Source organism: Mastomys coucha, unplaced genomic scaffold, assembly GCF_008632895.1.
Source record: "Mastomys coucha isolate ucsf_1 unplaced genomic scaffold, UCSF_Mcou_1 pScaffold5, whole genome shotgun sequence".
In the NCBI taxonomy this organism is placed as follows: domain Eukaryota; kingdom Metazoa; phylum Chordata; class Mammalia; order Rodentia; family Muridae; genus Mastomys; species Mastomys coucha.
In genome coordinates, this window is record NW_022196911.1 from 77,342,275 (window position 1) to 77,359,826 (window position 17,552).

General features: G+C 44.1%; 1 protein-coding gene and 1 pseudogene across 3 annotated transcripts in view; both read right to left on the reverse strand.

The window, feature by feature from the left end:
* Positions 1–17,552, reverse strand: part of Asic2 (acid sensing ion channel subunit 2) — a 1,070,182-nt gene that overhangs the window by 675,516 nt on the left and 377,114 nt on the right. The window lies entirely within an intron of this gene.
* Positions 251–1,528, reverse strand: LOC116079015 (annotated as a pseudogene). The gene has a single exon (XR_004113705.1). The product of XR_004113705.1 is annotated as a prohibitin pseudogene (transcript).

The window sequence follows — 17,552 nt, forward strand, 5'->3', positions numbered from 1 at the left end:
ATATATATATATATATACACATATATACATGTATATATGTGTGTGTATACATACATATATGTGTGTGTGTATATACACATATATGTATATATACGTATACATATACATATATATGTGTGCGCGTGTGTATGTATATATAGATTATAGATAGATAGATAGATAGATAGATAGTGTGTGTGTGTATATATGTGTGGGTGTGGGTGTGTATGAGAGAGAGAAAGAGATTGAGAGAGAGAGAGAGAGAGAGAGAGAGATCTGAAGTGATTTTACTTTTGTTTCCTTCACTTTAAACCAATCATTAAATTTCACAGTGATTTTTGGGGTGGGGTAGAAGGAAGGCGTTGTTCAAAATGTTCGAGACTGTGGCCCGATTGGCCTGAGAAGGTGAAGCAGGGGAAGCCTCACTGGGGAAGCCGGAGGGGCACAGTCTTCCCCACTGGCAGGTAGGTGACATTCCGAGAGAGGGAGAGCTGGTATGCAATGTCCTCAGCAGCTTCCAGCTTTCGCAGCTCAATCAGGCCATCACCTGCGGTGGCCAGCGAGTTGGCGATGAGCTCAGCTGCCTTAGCGTCACCTTCAGCAGAGATGATGGCTGCTACCTTCTGCTGCTCAGCCTTTTCCACCACAAATCTGGCTGTCTCTGCTTCCTGCTGAGCCACCTGTTTGGCTTCCACTGCCTCTGTGAACTCTTTCCCGAAGGTCAGATGTGTCAGGGACACGTCATCCAGGACAAGCCCAAATGTTGATGCTCGCTCTGTGAGGTCATCGCTCACTTGCTTGGAGACCACCTCTCGCTGGGTAATCAATTCTCCTGCATCGAAGCGAGCCACCACCGACTTGAGGATCTCTGAGGTGATAGAGGGCAGCACCCGCTCATCATAGTCCTGGCCGATGTTGGTGTAGATATGAGGAAGCTGGCTGGCCATGGGCCGGAAGAGGATGCGCAGTGTGATGTTGACGTTCTGCAAGTCTTTGCTACCAGTGATGACTGGTATATTTCGTGGTTGAGAGCGACAGTCAAAGATAACTGGTTTCTGTACCCAAGGGATGAGAAAATGAGTCCCTTCCCCTACCACAGTGTCCTGTACTCCATGGAATCGGTCAAAGATGACAGCTCTGTGCCCAGCATCCACGTTATATAAAGCAGAGTTCACCACGCCTCCTGCAACTGCTAAAGCCAGGCCGAACTTTCCGATGGACTCAAATACTTTGGCAGCCATGATTCCTTCCTTGCTTTCACTCACACCTGCTTTCACTCACCTTCACATCAATTCCCTTGAGGGGCTTTCTTAATATGCACAAAGCTCTGAGTCCAAGCTTTAGCATCACAGAGGCACAAATGACACGTGAACACACATGGGGGCTTGCACGTGCACACGCTTATACACACACATGAACACGCATGGAAGTGGAAAGCAGTTGTTTTTTAGATGTTTTTATTATATATATTTATTATCATATATATGTTAAACATATATAATGAAAAGAGACACAAAATATCAATTATACTTTTATATACATGTGTGTGTGTGTGTGTGTGTGTGTGTGTGTGTGTATAAAATATCCCTTGGCTTTGGGCCCCCTTTTTTTTTCATTATAGCATTTCATTAAATGATGGTTCAATATTCCAGTCACCTCTGTAGAAAAAGACACATGTTGTGGCATTCTTTTTATTTATATACTATCTTTGTCTTAGCTATGCATAGAGATTTAAGCCCAGTGCCTCCATCCCCAGATTTTAAAGGCATTTTTCTGATGTCCTCTGGCTCAGGAGACAACTACTGTTGATAACCTCAGTGCCTTTGTCATTCTCTCTCTCTCTCTCTCTCTCTCTCTCTCTCTCTGTGTGTGTGTGTGTGTGTGTGTGTGTGTGTGTGGTTTTATGTTTCTCTCTGGTAGTTTTTGGTATTTTTAATTTTAGTTCACTATGAAATTTCATAATGATTTTATTTATTATGCTGGGCATAAATAGATCCCTTAAGTCTGAAAATCTATACTATTCTGTTTTAGTTTTTTTTTTTCTGACCAGTGTTTAGATATGATTCTCAGCTCTAGACTAGATTAGACTTTTCATCCTCTGAAGTACTTTTTAGTTTATTCTCTTTTCCTGTTCTTTCCATTCTTTTATCATTGCATTTACTAACTTTAAAGATAGTTTTACATTTATTTGCTTTATTTTACGTATATGGATGTTTTTTCCTGTGGGTATATGTGCACCATATGTGTACCTGGTACCTGAAGAAGTAAGGGGGAGAAGATGTTGGCATGTCTAGAACTGGAGTTAGAGATGAGTGTGAACATCTTTATAGATTTTGAGAACCAAATCCAGGCCCTCTGCAAGAGCAAGTGCTCTGAACTGCTGAGTCAACTGTCCACCACTGTGTTTCACTCTGTGTGTGTGCAAGTGTGTATATGTGTATGTGTGTGTGTGTAGAACTTTGTATTTTGACTCAGCATTTGCAAGAGAAATTTTGTTCTTTAAAAGAAAAAAAACCAAAGTAATTCCTATTTCATGGGCTGAATGTTTTTAAATCTCTCTAAGAATATAAACTGGATGACTTTCCCTCCTAGTTTCTCCTCCTCTCCTTTCTGTATTATCTTTGCTTTCTGTGGGTTCCTACATTCTGTCTTTCAGTTAGTGGTGTCCCTCAGGTATTTCAGTGCCTGGCATCCTTTTGTGTGCAGCAGCAAGATGCTGCAGAGGACAATGGGCAGCTTCATGTACATGAGCTGTGCTATGTTTGTCGCTTGCTATCTGCCCCACAGGGTGTCCCTGCAGCCAGCAAGCCAGGTTGCTAAGGGAAATCCACCTGTCTGGTTCTGTCAGGACTTTCTCTCCCGTGAGTCAGGTCATCTGCAGTCCAGCCTTCTGTCAAAAGGCTAGCGGCTTTCTGTTCTCTATTTGCCAGTGTCTGGTAGAGCAATCTTTCCTTCCCACCCTTCCCAGGCTGAGCATGGTGTTTTCCAATTCTGAGTGCCTATGATACAGCTTCTCTAAAGAGCCAACCTTCTGTCTCTCACTTGGTAAGGATGGAAACTTGCTAGCTTTTGGATAGAGGGCTTCTGTAGTGGGTCTAATGGCTTCTTTTACAGAGTTCCAACCAATTGCACATTGCTTGGCTCCAGCTAGTCTGCCATTTGGGATGGCATTTATGGCCTCAAGTTCCAGAGTTGTTTACAGAGTTCCAGGATGCAATTGGAAGGCTTCTTATTTATCAATCCAGCACCTTATGGCAATTTTATTTCAGTTTTCTCTGGTATGAAAGTTAAATTTTACTTATTCATTTGCTTTTCTAGCTTCCAAAGGTCTCTTGATATCTCTTCAGTTTTCTTCAGTGCTTTCCTGGTTTTTGTCTTTGTTTTGTTAAAGATCTTTTGACACTCATCCTTGCTGCCCATATTTTATTAGGATCCAACTGTTGCCACTTTCTATTTTTCTAGCTCTGAAGTCAGCATCCATTTGTTTGCATTGGTGGCCCCCAAACTTCTTTCTAGGTGCAGTTTGTGGTGCCACCTCTGTTGCTTGTTGGATGTAGAACAGAGAAAAGTCTTCCTAGCCATACTGCACTGCCCACCCCCACCCCTGCCCATCCTGTCAGTCTCCACAAACCTCCTTTCCCTTTCATCCCCTCTTTCACGACCTCCCTGGCTTTTCTAACCAAAGAGCCTCCTTTAGCCCATGATCCAAGATTCTATATAACAATCTTTTAGCCCTCTCTACCTTCCTTTCTGAGTCAAGCTAGCCATGTGCTTTAAAACGTATCCTGTAGTTTCCTAACTTTACTGATAATGCCTCCTTTCTTGGCCTTCTTGCTAGTGTGTCTCGGCTTTTGAAATGAGACAAAAGGGCCAACTACTCCATGTGAGGTAGAAACCCAGTGATGAAGAAAAACAATTTAATTTAAATTGTATTTGATTAATTGTATTAATTAATTGTATTTAATACTATGTAAAAGTTACATCCCAGGTCTTCTTGATATTATCTTCAAAACATTTGTCTTAAGCTTCAACTCTCCCATACTGTAGCATTCGTGGCCTCTAACTCAACTGTCTTTCTTCTTTCTTTTTTTTTTTTTAAGATTTATTTATTTATTATATGTAAGTACACTGTATCTGTCTCCAGTTACACCAGAAGAGGGCATCAGATCTCATTACGGGTGGTTGGGAGCCACCATGTGGTTGCTGGGATTTGAACTCATGACCTTCCAAAGAGCAGTCGGTGCTCTTTCCCACTGAGCCATCTCACCAGCCTGTCTTTATTATTTCTAGTCTTCCTCAAAGTCTTGAGTATGAAAATATTTTCTTTGCACCTTAGCAGGAAGCTGAGTAATAGTTTCTCAAAGCTGTATTCGTCTGAATCCCCAGAAACTGTCACTTTATATGACAACATAGGTTTTGAAGATGAGGTTAAGCCAACCATCTTAAAATGCAGAGGAGGTCCAGGTTTAGCCAAGTAGAACCAGGTGCTTACAAAGGGACCTATCAAAGGGAGTCTGAGACATCAGCTTCAATAGCAGGGGAGAGAATCATGGGCCCAAATTTTAGAGTGATATGAAGCAGGGACCCTGAGTCAGTCAATGCAGAAAACAGACACATCAACCCCAAGAGCCTCCAGGAGGAACTAGCCCCACCAATGCCTCAATAAGCTCTCAGGGATTAGGTTTTGTCTCCAGAAGAACAAGAGAATTAATGTGTGCTGTTGTGAGCCACTGAGTCACTTGTTATGAAACTGGTACCATGTTGTGTGACTCTGGTTCTGCCTGCCCTCCCAAGCCTTTCATACTTCCACCTCTAGCTGTCAGGCCTCCACTGTACTCAGTAAGTGGAAAAGCCTACAGTGATGGAAGGGAGGGGGCTTGCAGTGAGGAATGGGGAACCCAGAACCAGTCACATCAATGCCATTGTGTAAGGCATCTACTGGGTCTCCTTTTCCATGCTAGTGAAGGAGGATGGGCATGGGAGGTGAACATGGAGATCAGAGGGGAAATAGACAGGGCACCAGGAGTCACAGGCACTTAGAAAATACTGAGGTCTGCTCTTTTCCTGGCATCTCTCCTTCTCTGTCTGTCTGGCCCCATGTTTCCTTTGGAACTGCTTCTGTGGGGGAAACATATCTCTATATTGTCTCAGTCCCAGGAGCGGAGCTCTGACCCCATTCAAGTCCTAGGTGATCACAAAATGGATGTTTTACAATTCCCCTACAATTCTATATCCTAGGTGTTATTTTATCCCCATTTAATAGATTTTTTAAAAAAAAAATGGCTCAGAAAGAGAACATTTCATGTCTCCCTAATAAGTGGTAGACCTTGGACCTGAACCCACACCAGTGTCATGTAAATCCCAAGTTCCATCACCTCCTTCTGTCTTCTCCCCCCTTCCCCACCTTTCTCTTTCCTTTTTATTTTTATTTTTTGACTAAGACAGGGCTTTGTTATATAAACAAGTCTGGTCTGAAACTCCCCACCTAGGCCAGGCTGGAACTGAGCTTGCAACCCTTCTTGCCTCAGTCTTTTTTCCTGAGTGCTGGGATTAGAGGTGTACGTCATTGCACCAGGCTACATCCCAACTCATCTCTATCATTTCCTGGAACTAAGCTAACAGATGAATTTCATTTATCTTTTATTTTTTGATTTGTTGTTTGTTCTTCTCAGATAATCTCCCTATGTAGTCTAGACTAGCCTTGACTTTGGGATTCTCCAGGTTCTGACTCTCAGGTCGGCCTGACTACTTTTAAGTCAACTTGATATAAGCTAAAGTCATCTGAAGAGGAAAAAAAATAAACCCTCAATTACAGAAATGTACCTCCATAAGATCTGGCTGCAGACAAGCTTCTAGGGCATTTTCTTAATTAGTGATTGATAGGGGAGAGCCCAGCCCATTGTTGGTGCACCATTTGTGGGCAGGTCGTCCTGGGTTCTATAAGAAAGCAGGCTGAGCAAGGCATGAAAAGCAAGCCAGTAAGCAGGATCCCTCTATGACCTCTGCACCAGCTGTTGCCTCCAGGTGCCTGACCCATTAGTGTTCCTGCCTTGGTTTTCCTCAGTGGACTGTGATTCAGGATATGTAAGCCAAATAAACTCTTTCCTCCTCAAGTTGCTTTTGGTTGTGGTGTTTCATCACAAGAGAAACGCTAACTAAGGCATAAGTACTTGGATTACAGTCATGAACTGCAATGCTTGGCCACACTCCACACCTAGAATTTACTGCTTTGATACTTCCAAAAAAAAAAAAAACATTTTTGTTTTTGTTTATGTATGTGTTTGGTTTGTGTGAATGTATATTGTATGTGTCAGAGACCTGACATGACTCAGGTATGTGCTCACTGATCATAACCTGTTCAGGGATTTCTGCAGGTATCCAGTCATCTCCTTGAGATCTTCGAGACTAGCTTATGTCTCATTCTTCTTCACACTTTGAAATTAAAGTTTGAGCAGGGTCAGGCTCTCTCTACAGGCTCTTCCTCTTTCTCTCTCTCTTTAGGGCACCTAGAGATGACCAGCAGTCTCATCACTGTTAATCTGTAGCTTCGAAAGTCTGTGTTTTTTTTTTCTCCATCAACACAGGGATTCTCTGTGTATCTCTCTCCACTCCACAGAGTGCCCTCGCCTGCCCATCCTCCCCTCAGCATCTATGCCCAAGTCTCCTTCCTGCTACAAAGACACCAGGAACAGCCAACTTAGGACCTTCTCTAAAGTAGTACACTACTTCGCTGATTATACTGTGGATTCTGCTTTTAAATAGCCCATTGTCCTGGGTTAGAGGTAGACATGCATTGGGGAGGGCAGTCTCAGACAATCCAGTAGAAGCGCCTTCTACAAGGACTGATTCTATCCCTTCTTTTCCCGAGTAGTGCCCTCTCTTCATTGTCTTTTTTTTTTTTTTGGTAGCTCATTCTTCAGGTCTAGTATAGCAGCAGAATGGTTGGGTTACTCATAGCATAGTACAGGAGTCTTGTGGTTGATCATCAAAGCTGTATAGTCAACTTAACTCAAACCTAACTCCAGGGAAATTTAGAAGCAAAGTAGCATGCACACACACACACACACACACACACACACACACCATGTTCCTTTCATAATCAGACAGCATTTCTGCTACAAACAAGGAATGGGGGAATTTGGTGGCAAAGGTAAAGCCATTAAAAATTTGGTTTTTTTAATCTTGAAGTCACTGAATTTCAGTCCCCCAACCCCCTTTTTTTCCCTATATACTAGAACCTGTGACACAAAGAACTTTGTGCTCACACTGTGGTTCTCATGGGACATCTGTGTCTTCTTAGTTGGGAGAGGCAGGTGCAGAGGTATGTAAGAATTTCTTAGTAGGTGATGTTATTTGAACGTAATTATTTAATTTGGTTTTATTTATTGATGCTCTTGCGTGTAGTATATGTGTATCCACATACAGAGGCTAGAGTTGACATGAGGTCTCATACTCTCCACCTTTGTTTCTTGAGAGGGAGTCTTTCACTGAGCCCAAAGCTCATTAATTCAACTAGTCTCATTGACCAGTGAATTTTGGGGATCTGCCTGTGGTGTCTGCCCAGTCTCTTCCGGTGTTGAGATGAAGATATACAGCACCACTCTTGGGAGATCCAGACTCAGTTTCTCATGTTCACACAGTAAGGATTTCACACGGAGCCATCTGTCCAGCCCCCTGGAACCTGTTACATTGTGTCTCTCGCTGCTTTTGGAGAGCTATGGAACTTGACTGCATCCTTTCTAGGGAACTCCTCCCACCTTTTCAGTAACTAGTTCCGATGGGCATCACCTCCTTGCAATCAAAACAATCATGTCTCTAATAGGAGCACATCCCCCAGGAACAATAGCAGAAGAGAAGCCAACTCAGAGCAGAGTGACACAGAGGCCCTCAAGATCACCATGCCCCAACTCCTTAGCTCCACAGCTTCTCCAGAACCCCAGGTAATCTGTCTCATTTTCTATTTCCTGTCAGAGCCAACCTGTATCTCCATTTCTACAGCCATCTTTCTGCACCAGCCTGAATGCCTTATTTAGACCAGAGTCACAGCCTTCTAAGGGCTTCTCTCTGCCATGTTCTGTTTACAATCCATCCCCCTATAGAGCCAGGGAGGATCTTTTGTAGCAGACCTGAGCATTCCCCCTCCTTTCTCTAAAACCTTCCATGGTGTCTCAGTCCTTTAAGATAAAGACCCAGCTTTCTAAGGACTGCCAAAGTTTTGCACAAGGAGCCTTGATTTACTCTCCTTTGTTCAATTATTTGTCCCTAAATTTGGACTGCCCAACCACCTCCTGAAGACATCTCTTGGCCCCAAGACGTACCGCTCAGAGTTGTCCTCTGTCTTCTTTGTTCTGAACAGTCTGTCTGCCATTTTTCCTAGGACTGCGAAGTGGAAGATGGATGTCTTCCTTTGAATTGCTAACCTGAATTGTGTACTCCAGGAGAACAGACACTCAGTGCAGGGGAACTTGACTCTTGCAGTATCAATGGACTGGAAATAGTTCTAGGGTGTGAAGGAATGAACTCTCACCAAAGGCTGAGGTGAGAACTTTTCTGAAGAAGCTATGTGGCTCACCTTTAAATTCCTCTCAGCTTAGAAACCTCTGCCAGCCATTTCCCATGAATCATTTGGACAGATGCACTAATAATGATCATTTAGAGTGAGACTCCTGGTGTCAGCGCCTCATTCACACTTCAAAAAACGTGTATTCAGAGGCACACAAAAGGGGTGTAATTACCATTTCAGAAGAATATGTTAATTTGATGCAATGCATTACTGCTCTGACAGCTTTCAGCCCTTGCACCAAGTGGTAGTAAAAAAAAAAAAAATGCAGGAAGGAAAAATACACTTTACTTCTTGCTTAAAAAATATAAGAAGTAACCAAAGGCAGATGGATGAGGAGCTCTGCTGTAGGGGGAAAGGAGGGGAAGACTGTGAGCACAGCATGCTGACCAGTGAGCAGTTGCTCTGAAGTTAACATTTCTAATGTAGATGCTGTGATCCAGCCTGTCAGGGAGGCTGCCAGTTCACAAAGAGTACTACTGAAAGTCCATATCAAGTAGAAGTAGTGAGACTGGCTTCCACTCATGGCTTTCTACTCCAGGAAAACATGACTAGCCTTTCCAAACTGGAGCTAGGGGCACAGAGATTTGGTTCCTAAAGCTCCTGGGACCACATACTTTATGACTTGTCTATCGCGCTTCCCCAACCCCCTGGTCTCAAGGGACCCAAGGGTCCTCCCTAAGCTGGGAGGAAATGAGGCTTACCTAAGCTGTGGGCAGTTCCTTTCTAGAATACACATACCTGTGTTAGTTTTGAGCTGATTTAACATAATACTGGAAATTAGGTGGGCTAAGGGCTGGTGGGGGTGAGGGAATACATGCTTTTAGTTTACAATCATGGTGGATGGAAGTCCAAGGTGAGGTGGCCTAATCAGTTCAGCTCCTAGGGATGACCCTCCTGGTTGGACCACAATGTGGGAGACAGTATTATGGAATCATTGCACATAAGATCTCATGGTGGGTTGGAAAGCCAGAGAGTGGAGGAGTCTTGACAAAAACTCTCTTCTTACAGTTTGAATCTGAAATGTGTCCCCAAGGGTCATGTGCTGAAGGCTTAGTTGTGAGCTGGTAGCATCACTGGGATGTATTAGAACCCCTAGTGGAGCACTGGGGGACTGCCCTTGTGGCAGTCCAGGGTTTTGACTTGTCAGAGGTCTAAAAGCATCGGAGCCAGGTGCCCATGGACTGAAGCCCTCAAAATGGTGAGTCAAAATAAATAAAACTTTCCTCCATCTAAGTTGTTTTTCCCAGGATCTTTTTTTGACAGAAAGAGATTAGCACACTTCTTAAAAAAACTAACCAGGTCCCCTGAGAGATCGCTGTATCAATTTCTCTCGGTAGTGATATCTCCAGTGTCACTTCCCACCAGTCTCCACCTCTTACAGAGCAGCCACCTTTCACATTGTCACCCTGGAGAACAGGCTTCTAACCCACGAGGTTAGAAGGACTCACTCTTATCAGCAAGCCATTCTCTTACTTCTAGGAGTAGGAATGAGATAGAACAGTCAAGATAAAATGCTTAGCTTAGTAAAGATGCTTAACAAATGGTGCATCTTCCGGTTATTATCTCATTATCCTATATTATCATCTCATTATCTTAGATTATCATCTCATTGTCCTATATTATCATCTCATTATCCCAGGGAGTAAGCTGATTACAAGTAATTATCAAAGGGAGTGATAAAGTGACCTACGTCGTAAGAAACCACCTGGAGCGTGGGAGACTGCCCCTTCACGGTTTCAGGGGTAGGAGAGGGTCGTCTATTTGTGGAAAGGACAGTCTGCTCACAGTGTTTTCCAGGATCCTAGGTGAGGAACAGAGGTGCTCAGGAGATGAAACCCACTCCCCTCAGCTGCCAGGCGCCAGGGCGGTTCAGAAATGTGAAAAGATGCTCTTGCAGTAGATGTCTCTTCCCCAGCATCAGCAGTTTCAGGGTGGATCCTAGTCTACTTCCTAAAAGGAGCTAAGATGGAGGATGACAGTGTCTTAGGAGGAACCAAGTAGAGATGTCCATAATAGAGAATTCTATGCTAGCTCCCATCATGATCATTCAGAGAGACAGCGAATAGAGGACAGGGAAAAGAGAGCCCTGGAACTCAATGTCTACTCTAAGGGGTATAAGCAATGGGAGAAGATGGAGTTAAGGAAGAAGACTAGAGTCCGCTTATCAAATGCAGCACACTGGGCTCAGATCCCCTCCTCTCTTGTTTGTGGAGGTCTCTGTTGCTGCAACAAAGGAGGAGTCAGAGGGTGTGCCAGATGGCAAGAGAGATCGGCTGAACCCAGTAGCATGGATGCCCATGCATGCCACCAGCAACCCATGATATCTCTTACTGAGATCTTAGTCATCATTTAAAACATCAAGGGAGATTTTTATTCAGTAGTGGTACAAGGTCAAGTATATCAGGAGTTGATCTGGCAGAGAAACCATGTTGATCACAAAAGCCAGAGCCCAGCCTACCTAGAAAAACCAGGGGTGAGCTCCACCTGCTCAGCTTTTTTGGGAGGGACTCCCAAAAATGAAATGTTGATGAGGGGTGGACTGGAAACCAGACTCTGATATTTACACACACACACACACACACACACACACACACACACACACACACACATATATATATATATATATATATATATATATATATATATATATATATATATATAGTTGGAGTGACCCATATAGAGTGACAGATTAGTCCTTCTGCCTTCAGTGTGCAAAATGAAGCATTAGGAACCAAAGGCATCACTTTTCAGGGGGAGCAGACATGGCAGATGGCAGAGAAAATGAACCAGAGAGTCTTCAATGACCAGGATCCCAAGGGACAGCCTGACGAACCAGGTCCCAAATTGCCAAGGGAGGAATTACATTGAGGGGTGGCCCAAGCATGCCAGTAAGTTCCACACTGGCAAGCCGTCCCAGCCAAGCAGCTGCACAAAGCGTCCCTCCTGCAGGTTACAAGGAAGTGTCCTCTCGTAAGATGCTTGCTCCACATCTGCCAGGAGCTTGTCATAACATGCCGATTTGGTTAGAAACAGAAATTTCACTGCCACCTACTTGAAAACTGTCATAATACAGGCACGTGTTTATGCAGTATGAGCAGTGGGAGAGGTGGCCTCGTGCCAGGGCAGAGGTTTCAGCCTTTAGCAAATGCTTTGAAACTACCTTTAGTAGAAAGCTGCCATAAGATACTAAATCTTGAGTTGGGACAGAGATGAGCAAGATGGGCTTTCCATAAAAGCTCAAGGCTGGGCTGATTGGGCTCCATTCAATTGCTGGTTGGAGCCCAGTCTGTAGACTGGTCCCTTCAAAGGAATTCTGCCACACAGCCAGCAGGCGTGTACATCATTTAATTAAGCCAAAAGAGACGTTTAAAAAGAAAATAGTTGCTTGGACTTGTTTGCAGTATTCTGTAAAGAATCTGGAGAGAGAAAACAGAGGCTCCAGGAGCAGAATTAATAAAGCATGAGGAGGCGCTGAGTTCTCTTTGATGCCAACAAACGTGTTTACTCAGCAACAATCAATTTCTGTGGCCTCTCTGTAGTTCACAAATCCTTTAATATCAACTACTTCATTTCATTCATGGAAAATACTTCTCTTGCAATGGCAGAATGGGTGTGATCCTTCTTTTTCTTTTTCTTTTCTTTTTTTTTAATTTATTTATTTTATTTTAGGTATATGAGTACATACTGTAGCTGTACAGATAGTTGTGAGTCTTCATCTGGTTCTTGGAAATTGACTTTTAGGACCTCTGCTCGCTCAGGTTGGCCCTGCTTGCTCAGTCCCTGCTTGCTCAGGCCCAAAGATTTATTTATTATTATAAATAAGTACACTGCAGCTGTCTTCAGATGCACCAGAAGAGGGTGTCAGATCTCATTAAGGGTGGCTGTGAACCGCCATATGGTTTCTGGGATTTGAACTCAGGACCTTCGGGCAGTCAATGCTCTTACCTGCTGAGCCATCTCACCAGCCCAATCCTTATTTTTCAAATGAAGAAACTATGAGGTAGTTTTACATGGTCAATGTCATGTGTTTAGAGGTTCATAAACAAGAGCTCAATGACCTGCGTGAAGTTTCCGGCTTTAGTAATGTAAGCAGCGGGGCACAGGTAAGTGCTGAAAATCAGCCTTTTGACAAGAAAGCAAAGCAAAGAAACCCAATGAATGGACAAAGCAGAAAAATCATCGCTTTGGTGAAATGACCCAGTCGGTTAGGTTGACCTCATCAAGGACAGTGTGGGGTGCTGGAGAATGTCAGTAAACATCCAGTGCAAAACCACATTGGAATGGTGCCAGAGTAAATCAGAATGAAGTGGAGAGAAAGGCGGTCAGGTCACAAGGTAGGTAGCACATGGAGTTGGACCCTCTCTGCCATTATGCAGAAGAGAGAGCACATGCATTAGAGCCGAGGTCTGAGCTGGTCAACTGGGAGAATGGGGACCCTTCTATTCCATCCATCCCTTACCTGCCCCAACTGTTAAATGGAGCAAATGCTGTCTACATTAGTAATTCGTGTGAAACATGATGTGCATTTTGCTGGAAAATATTGAAAATGCAATAAAGCAAACACAGGGCTGCCCTGCTCTTGAGAACTTGGTCACTGGCATTGTACAGTCCAACCATTTCTCAACAGAAGGCACTACTGCCAGTCCCACTGTGCTGCCTGGAGCTCAGGAGTGAAGAAGCATAGAAAACTGACTGTTCAACCACTATGCACTTGACCTCACTCTCCAGTTGCTGTTTCCTGAATTCATTCATTTACTCATTCATCCATTCACTCACTCATTAATTCATTCGCTCAGCAGTTGGGGTATTTGAAGTCACACACAGTTCCACTCACGGAAGTAGGCGTTTCTGATGCTCAAAGGGATTTCCAGCTTTTTCCCCTTTCCAGGCACATTCCTTTTGAAGCTGGGTTTCACTGGTTGCCTCGCATTGGACAGTGAAATATGAGCAAAGGTGATAAATGTGACTTCTGGACAAAATAACTTAATGGTCTCTGCTCAATTCCCAACATTCTCTTCTTTTGTCATGGTAGACCTTGGAGCCCTTGTTTGTGGTGTAGCATGGCAGGTAAAGGCTCCCCTGTCCATGACGGCCTTGAGCAATGAACACACCTCCTTGGTAGTCCACATTAGACTTAGAACACAGGAGAGAAAAAGCCTTTGATATTGCAAACACTGATATTTCAGGGCTATTTGTTACTGTGTCATCCTCACACTTTAGCCGACATCCACTCTGTTTTTCATCTATTTGGTAAGTTTCGTTTTTAAATACTTCAGAAAATAGGGTACTTCTTAGAGGCTGGAGATGATAAGGAACAAAAGGGTCCTTGATTGTATTCTCGCAGAGATAAAATAAACTGGGAAGTGGCATACAGACAGGTGTGTAGACTTACACACACATGCTGTGTATCTTACACACATCCTGTAGGGATAAAGCCAGATAGGAAGTTTGGGGAAAACATTCTGTATGCAGTGAGTAGAGAGCTCCCTTTAAGAAGATGACAATGGCCCAGATATCTGGGTGGAGTAGAGGCACCAACTGTCCAGGTACCTGGAGACACTTCCACAGAGCAGAGAGAACACCAGGGTCTAAGATCACCTAAGGCTAAACACAGCAGCTGTGGCAGGCACACCAGTGAGGCTCTGTCCAAGTAAGAAGATTTAAAAAGTCACAGTCAAAGGTCATGGCAGAGAAAAGAATAAAGCCAGAGCCCTGTGGAAGTACATGGCACATCGAGAATACAGAGCGAACATCTACAAGTCACTAAAACAAGGGAATGGAATTTCCAAAAACAAGTGAAAGATTTGAACTGGCAATTTGAAAAAATAAAACAAAACAGATACGGATATTTAAATTACCAATAAACCAATACACTGCTCAGATCTTATTATTCCCAAGGAAAATGAGAATTTCAAACCAAATAAGGCAACACTGTACATTCTAAGAATAACTAAAAAGCCTGGAAAACATCAAGTGTTTAGAAAAACTTGATGTAATCCCAACTCTCACCTTGTATGAGTGAAAAACCACACTAGCACACTCTGAGGTGATGCCGATGTATGTCAACAATCTATCAGTTAGAAACTTCATTCCTAGCCATGTGCCCAAGGGAGAAAGGCGCATAGCCCAAAGCTGCCCACAGGAGGAATATCCACCCACAGAAAGCACAGTAATCAAACTTGCTTGGTTTCCACAACAGACACCTCACAGCATCGTGAAGGACAGGCATCAACACAAGAAGGTGAGCCCCCTAAATTAAGTAGAATGGTTGTTTACCTCAAAAAAACCATTACTCTCCATACTTAAGATCTATGCGTTCCCTCCATAAATCTTGAAGTCTGTTGTAGGGAAGGAAGGGGGAGGTGGGAGGGATAGAGGAAAGGAGGGAGCTGAGAGAGATAGTTTGTCAAATTAGAGAGAGGAGGGGGAATTTGTGTTCGTTCTCATTCTGAAAAGCAGAAGGGCTTTGGGGACATTCTCAGGGCTGGGGTGTGAGGAGATTGAACTCTGAGAAGGTCAGGGGTAGGATCCAAGTGGGCTGAGTATAAACAGAATGGCTGGAGGTGTTGCAGTGACCTCTTCTAGTAGGTCACTAGTAGGATGAACCTGCAGGTCCTGAAGACAGGATTGATGAGGGGCGAGTCTTAGAAGAAGGGACCGAACCAAAGACAAACTTAGGAAGCTGCCAATTACTGGGATGAAAGGAGACCAAAGGAGGGGGCATCCTGGGAGTAGGGATTGAGAATTTAATTTAAAATATAATTTTGAGGTACCTACTAACCCATTTATGAAATATCAAACTAATGAGTAACTGAATTTGGACTAGTAAGTGGCAAATATCCCATAATTCAACATACACCACCATATACATTAACGCAATGTGTATATACACCATATACACTCACATACACAGATGCTCTCTCTGTCTCTCTCTCTCATTGGCTTAAATAAAGCATGGAACTCTCCCTTTCATCTGATTCTTTAATGAAACACATATTTCCTTTCTTCTTCAATTGACATATAATAGTTCCATATTTATGCATGCAATGATCAGGATGCGGAAACTGGCACAACATTCCCTCCTACATCCATCACCTCTGCATGTTGGGAAACACTCAAACTCCTCCTTACCCACTATTTTGAAATACACAGTAATTGTTGTCAACTAACAGTCTTGTGCTGATGTTCTGCACTACAGAACATTACACATCCTCCTCCTACCCTGCGGCATAGCATGAAAAAGCAAATCTTAAAGGTTCCTTGAATCTGTTTCACCTGCCACGCTGCTCCAGCGTCGTGGGATTGGATTGAGCATGCGTGCTGCTAGCTTGGAAACTAGCCAGATTTGAAAGGCAGATTGGCTTCCTTAGCTTATAAGGGCACCCTTCCTGGATCCTCTCAGTGCCTGAGTGTCACTTGGGCTGGCACAACATGGGCCACCCTCCTGCGAGCCCTCACTGACACCCCTGTGGCTCTGCTATCCAGTCACCTAGGACCGGGCACTGGGCCAGGCCCAGTACTCGCCTGTCAGGACAGATAGCCTCTGTGCCCCGTGTTGAATAAACACTTCGTTAGGGAACCTCCGCGGATATGCAGAGGAGGGGGAAATGTCATTTTGGTAAAAGCCTCAATTAAAGAGAAGAAAAGGTTTAGTGACAATATTAAATATTGCAGCTTCAGGCTATTAGGAGCTGTTATACAGGGCAGAAGAGTCACGCAGGCCTGATGTTTTATGCTGGCTTTGCCACTTAAGAGCTGCTGTGGTCTTTCAAATTTTAATTGTTATTTCTTAGCGCTTGTTTCTGCATTTGTCCGTTAACCTGGAACAGGATAGGACCGTGGATTCCGGGTTACAGTGAACACCCTGAAAATCCTTCTCTCTTTGCGCCTCTTCCTACCTGAGCGCACAGGAATGTAACTGCATCACAATAATATTAAGATGTTGCCATTGCTCTTCGATTTTTACTGTTACTTTCTTAGCTTGGGACCATGACAACGCAGCCAGATGTCTGCTGAGGCACACCAACCGCTGCAGCCCAGGCTTCTGGTCTGGTTCTGCACTGACCGCGGGCAGCCACATGAGGGCAGCACTTCATCAGGTTGCAACTTCACGTCTAGGAGCGATCCTTAAACAAGGGCGCCCACTAATGCCAGAGGGCTGTGAAGCTCCAACTAAGACGCCTCTTCGGGGGGAGGGGGGGAAGTCCTTCTGTGGGCCCTTCCAGGATGAAAAAAAAAAAAAAGACTGATCCTGTAATTCATCTTATCTATGTTAAGTTTTATACCAGGGACAAAGAGCTAACCGAGATGCCTATTCACATATCAAAACTCTGCCACACTACCTGAGACATCCTGGCTGGCACACCTGGCCTTCTATTCTAAATAGAAGGGACTCCAATCTAGGGACTGGGTTGGGGATCTTCCCATAGCTTGTCGTCATTATATAACCCAGCCATATTGGCTATGCCACTCTCTTGGTCTCCTGGTCCTCTCCTGCCAGGACCTAGCTTCTCTCTCTTCCTTTCTCCCTCTCTCCTATCCCTTCACATGGTCCTGTTCAGTCTGACAGTCATGTTCACTCTGGACTGTGCCAGATGCCTCTGCCTGTGCTCTCCCTTATATCTGTAATAAAACCCTCAACTACTTAGGGACTGTCATGTCCTTCCTTCCTTCCTTCCTTCCTTCCTTTCTTTCTTTCTTTCTTCCTTTCTTTCCTTCTTTCTTCCTTTCTTGGCAGATAAGAAACTGGCCAAGCCTTCTAGAGAAATACCTTGAGAAGATTGTGAAGAAATGGAGGGAGGGAGAAGCAAGGTAAGGAGGAAGTGGAAGAGAGAGTAGAAAAGAGGAAAGGGGAGGGGAGAACCAGGAAGTGGGGAAGGGGAGGCTCAGTTGCTTAGTGTCCCAATGGCCTTTCAGCCAAAACTGCTGGAGAGATGCGAGCAGACCCAGCTGGAGAGCCCCCTTGGAGCCCAGTCAACTCATAGGACTGGGAGAAAGTGTGAAAAGGTGG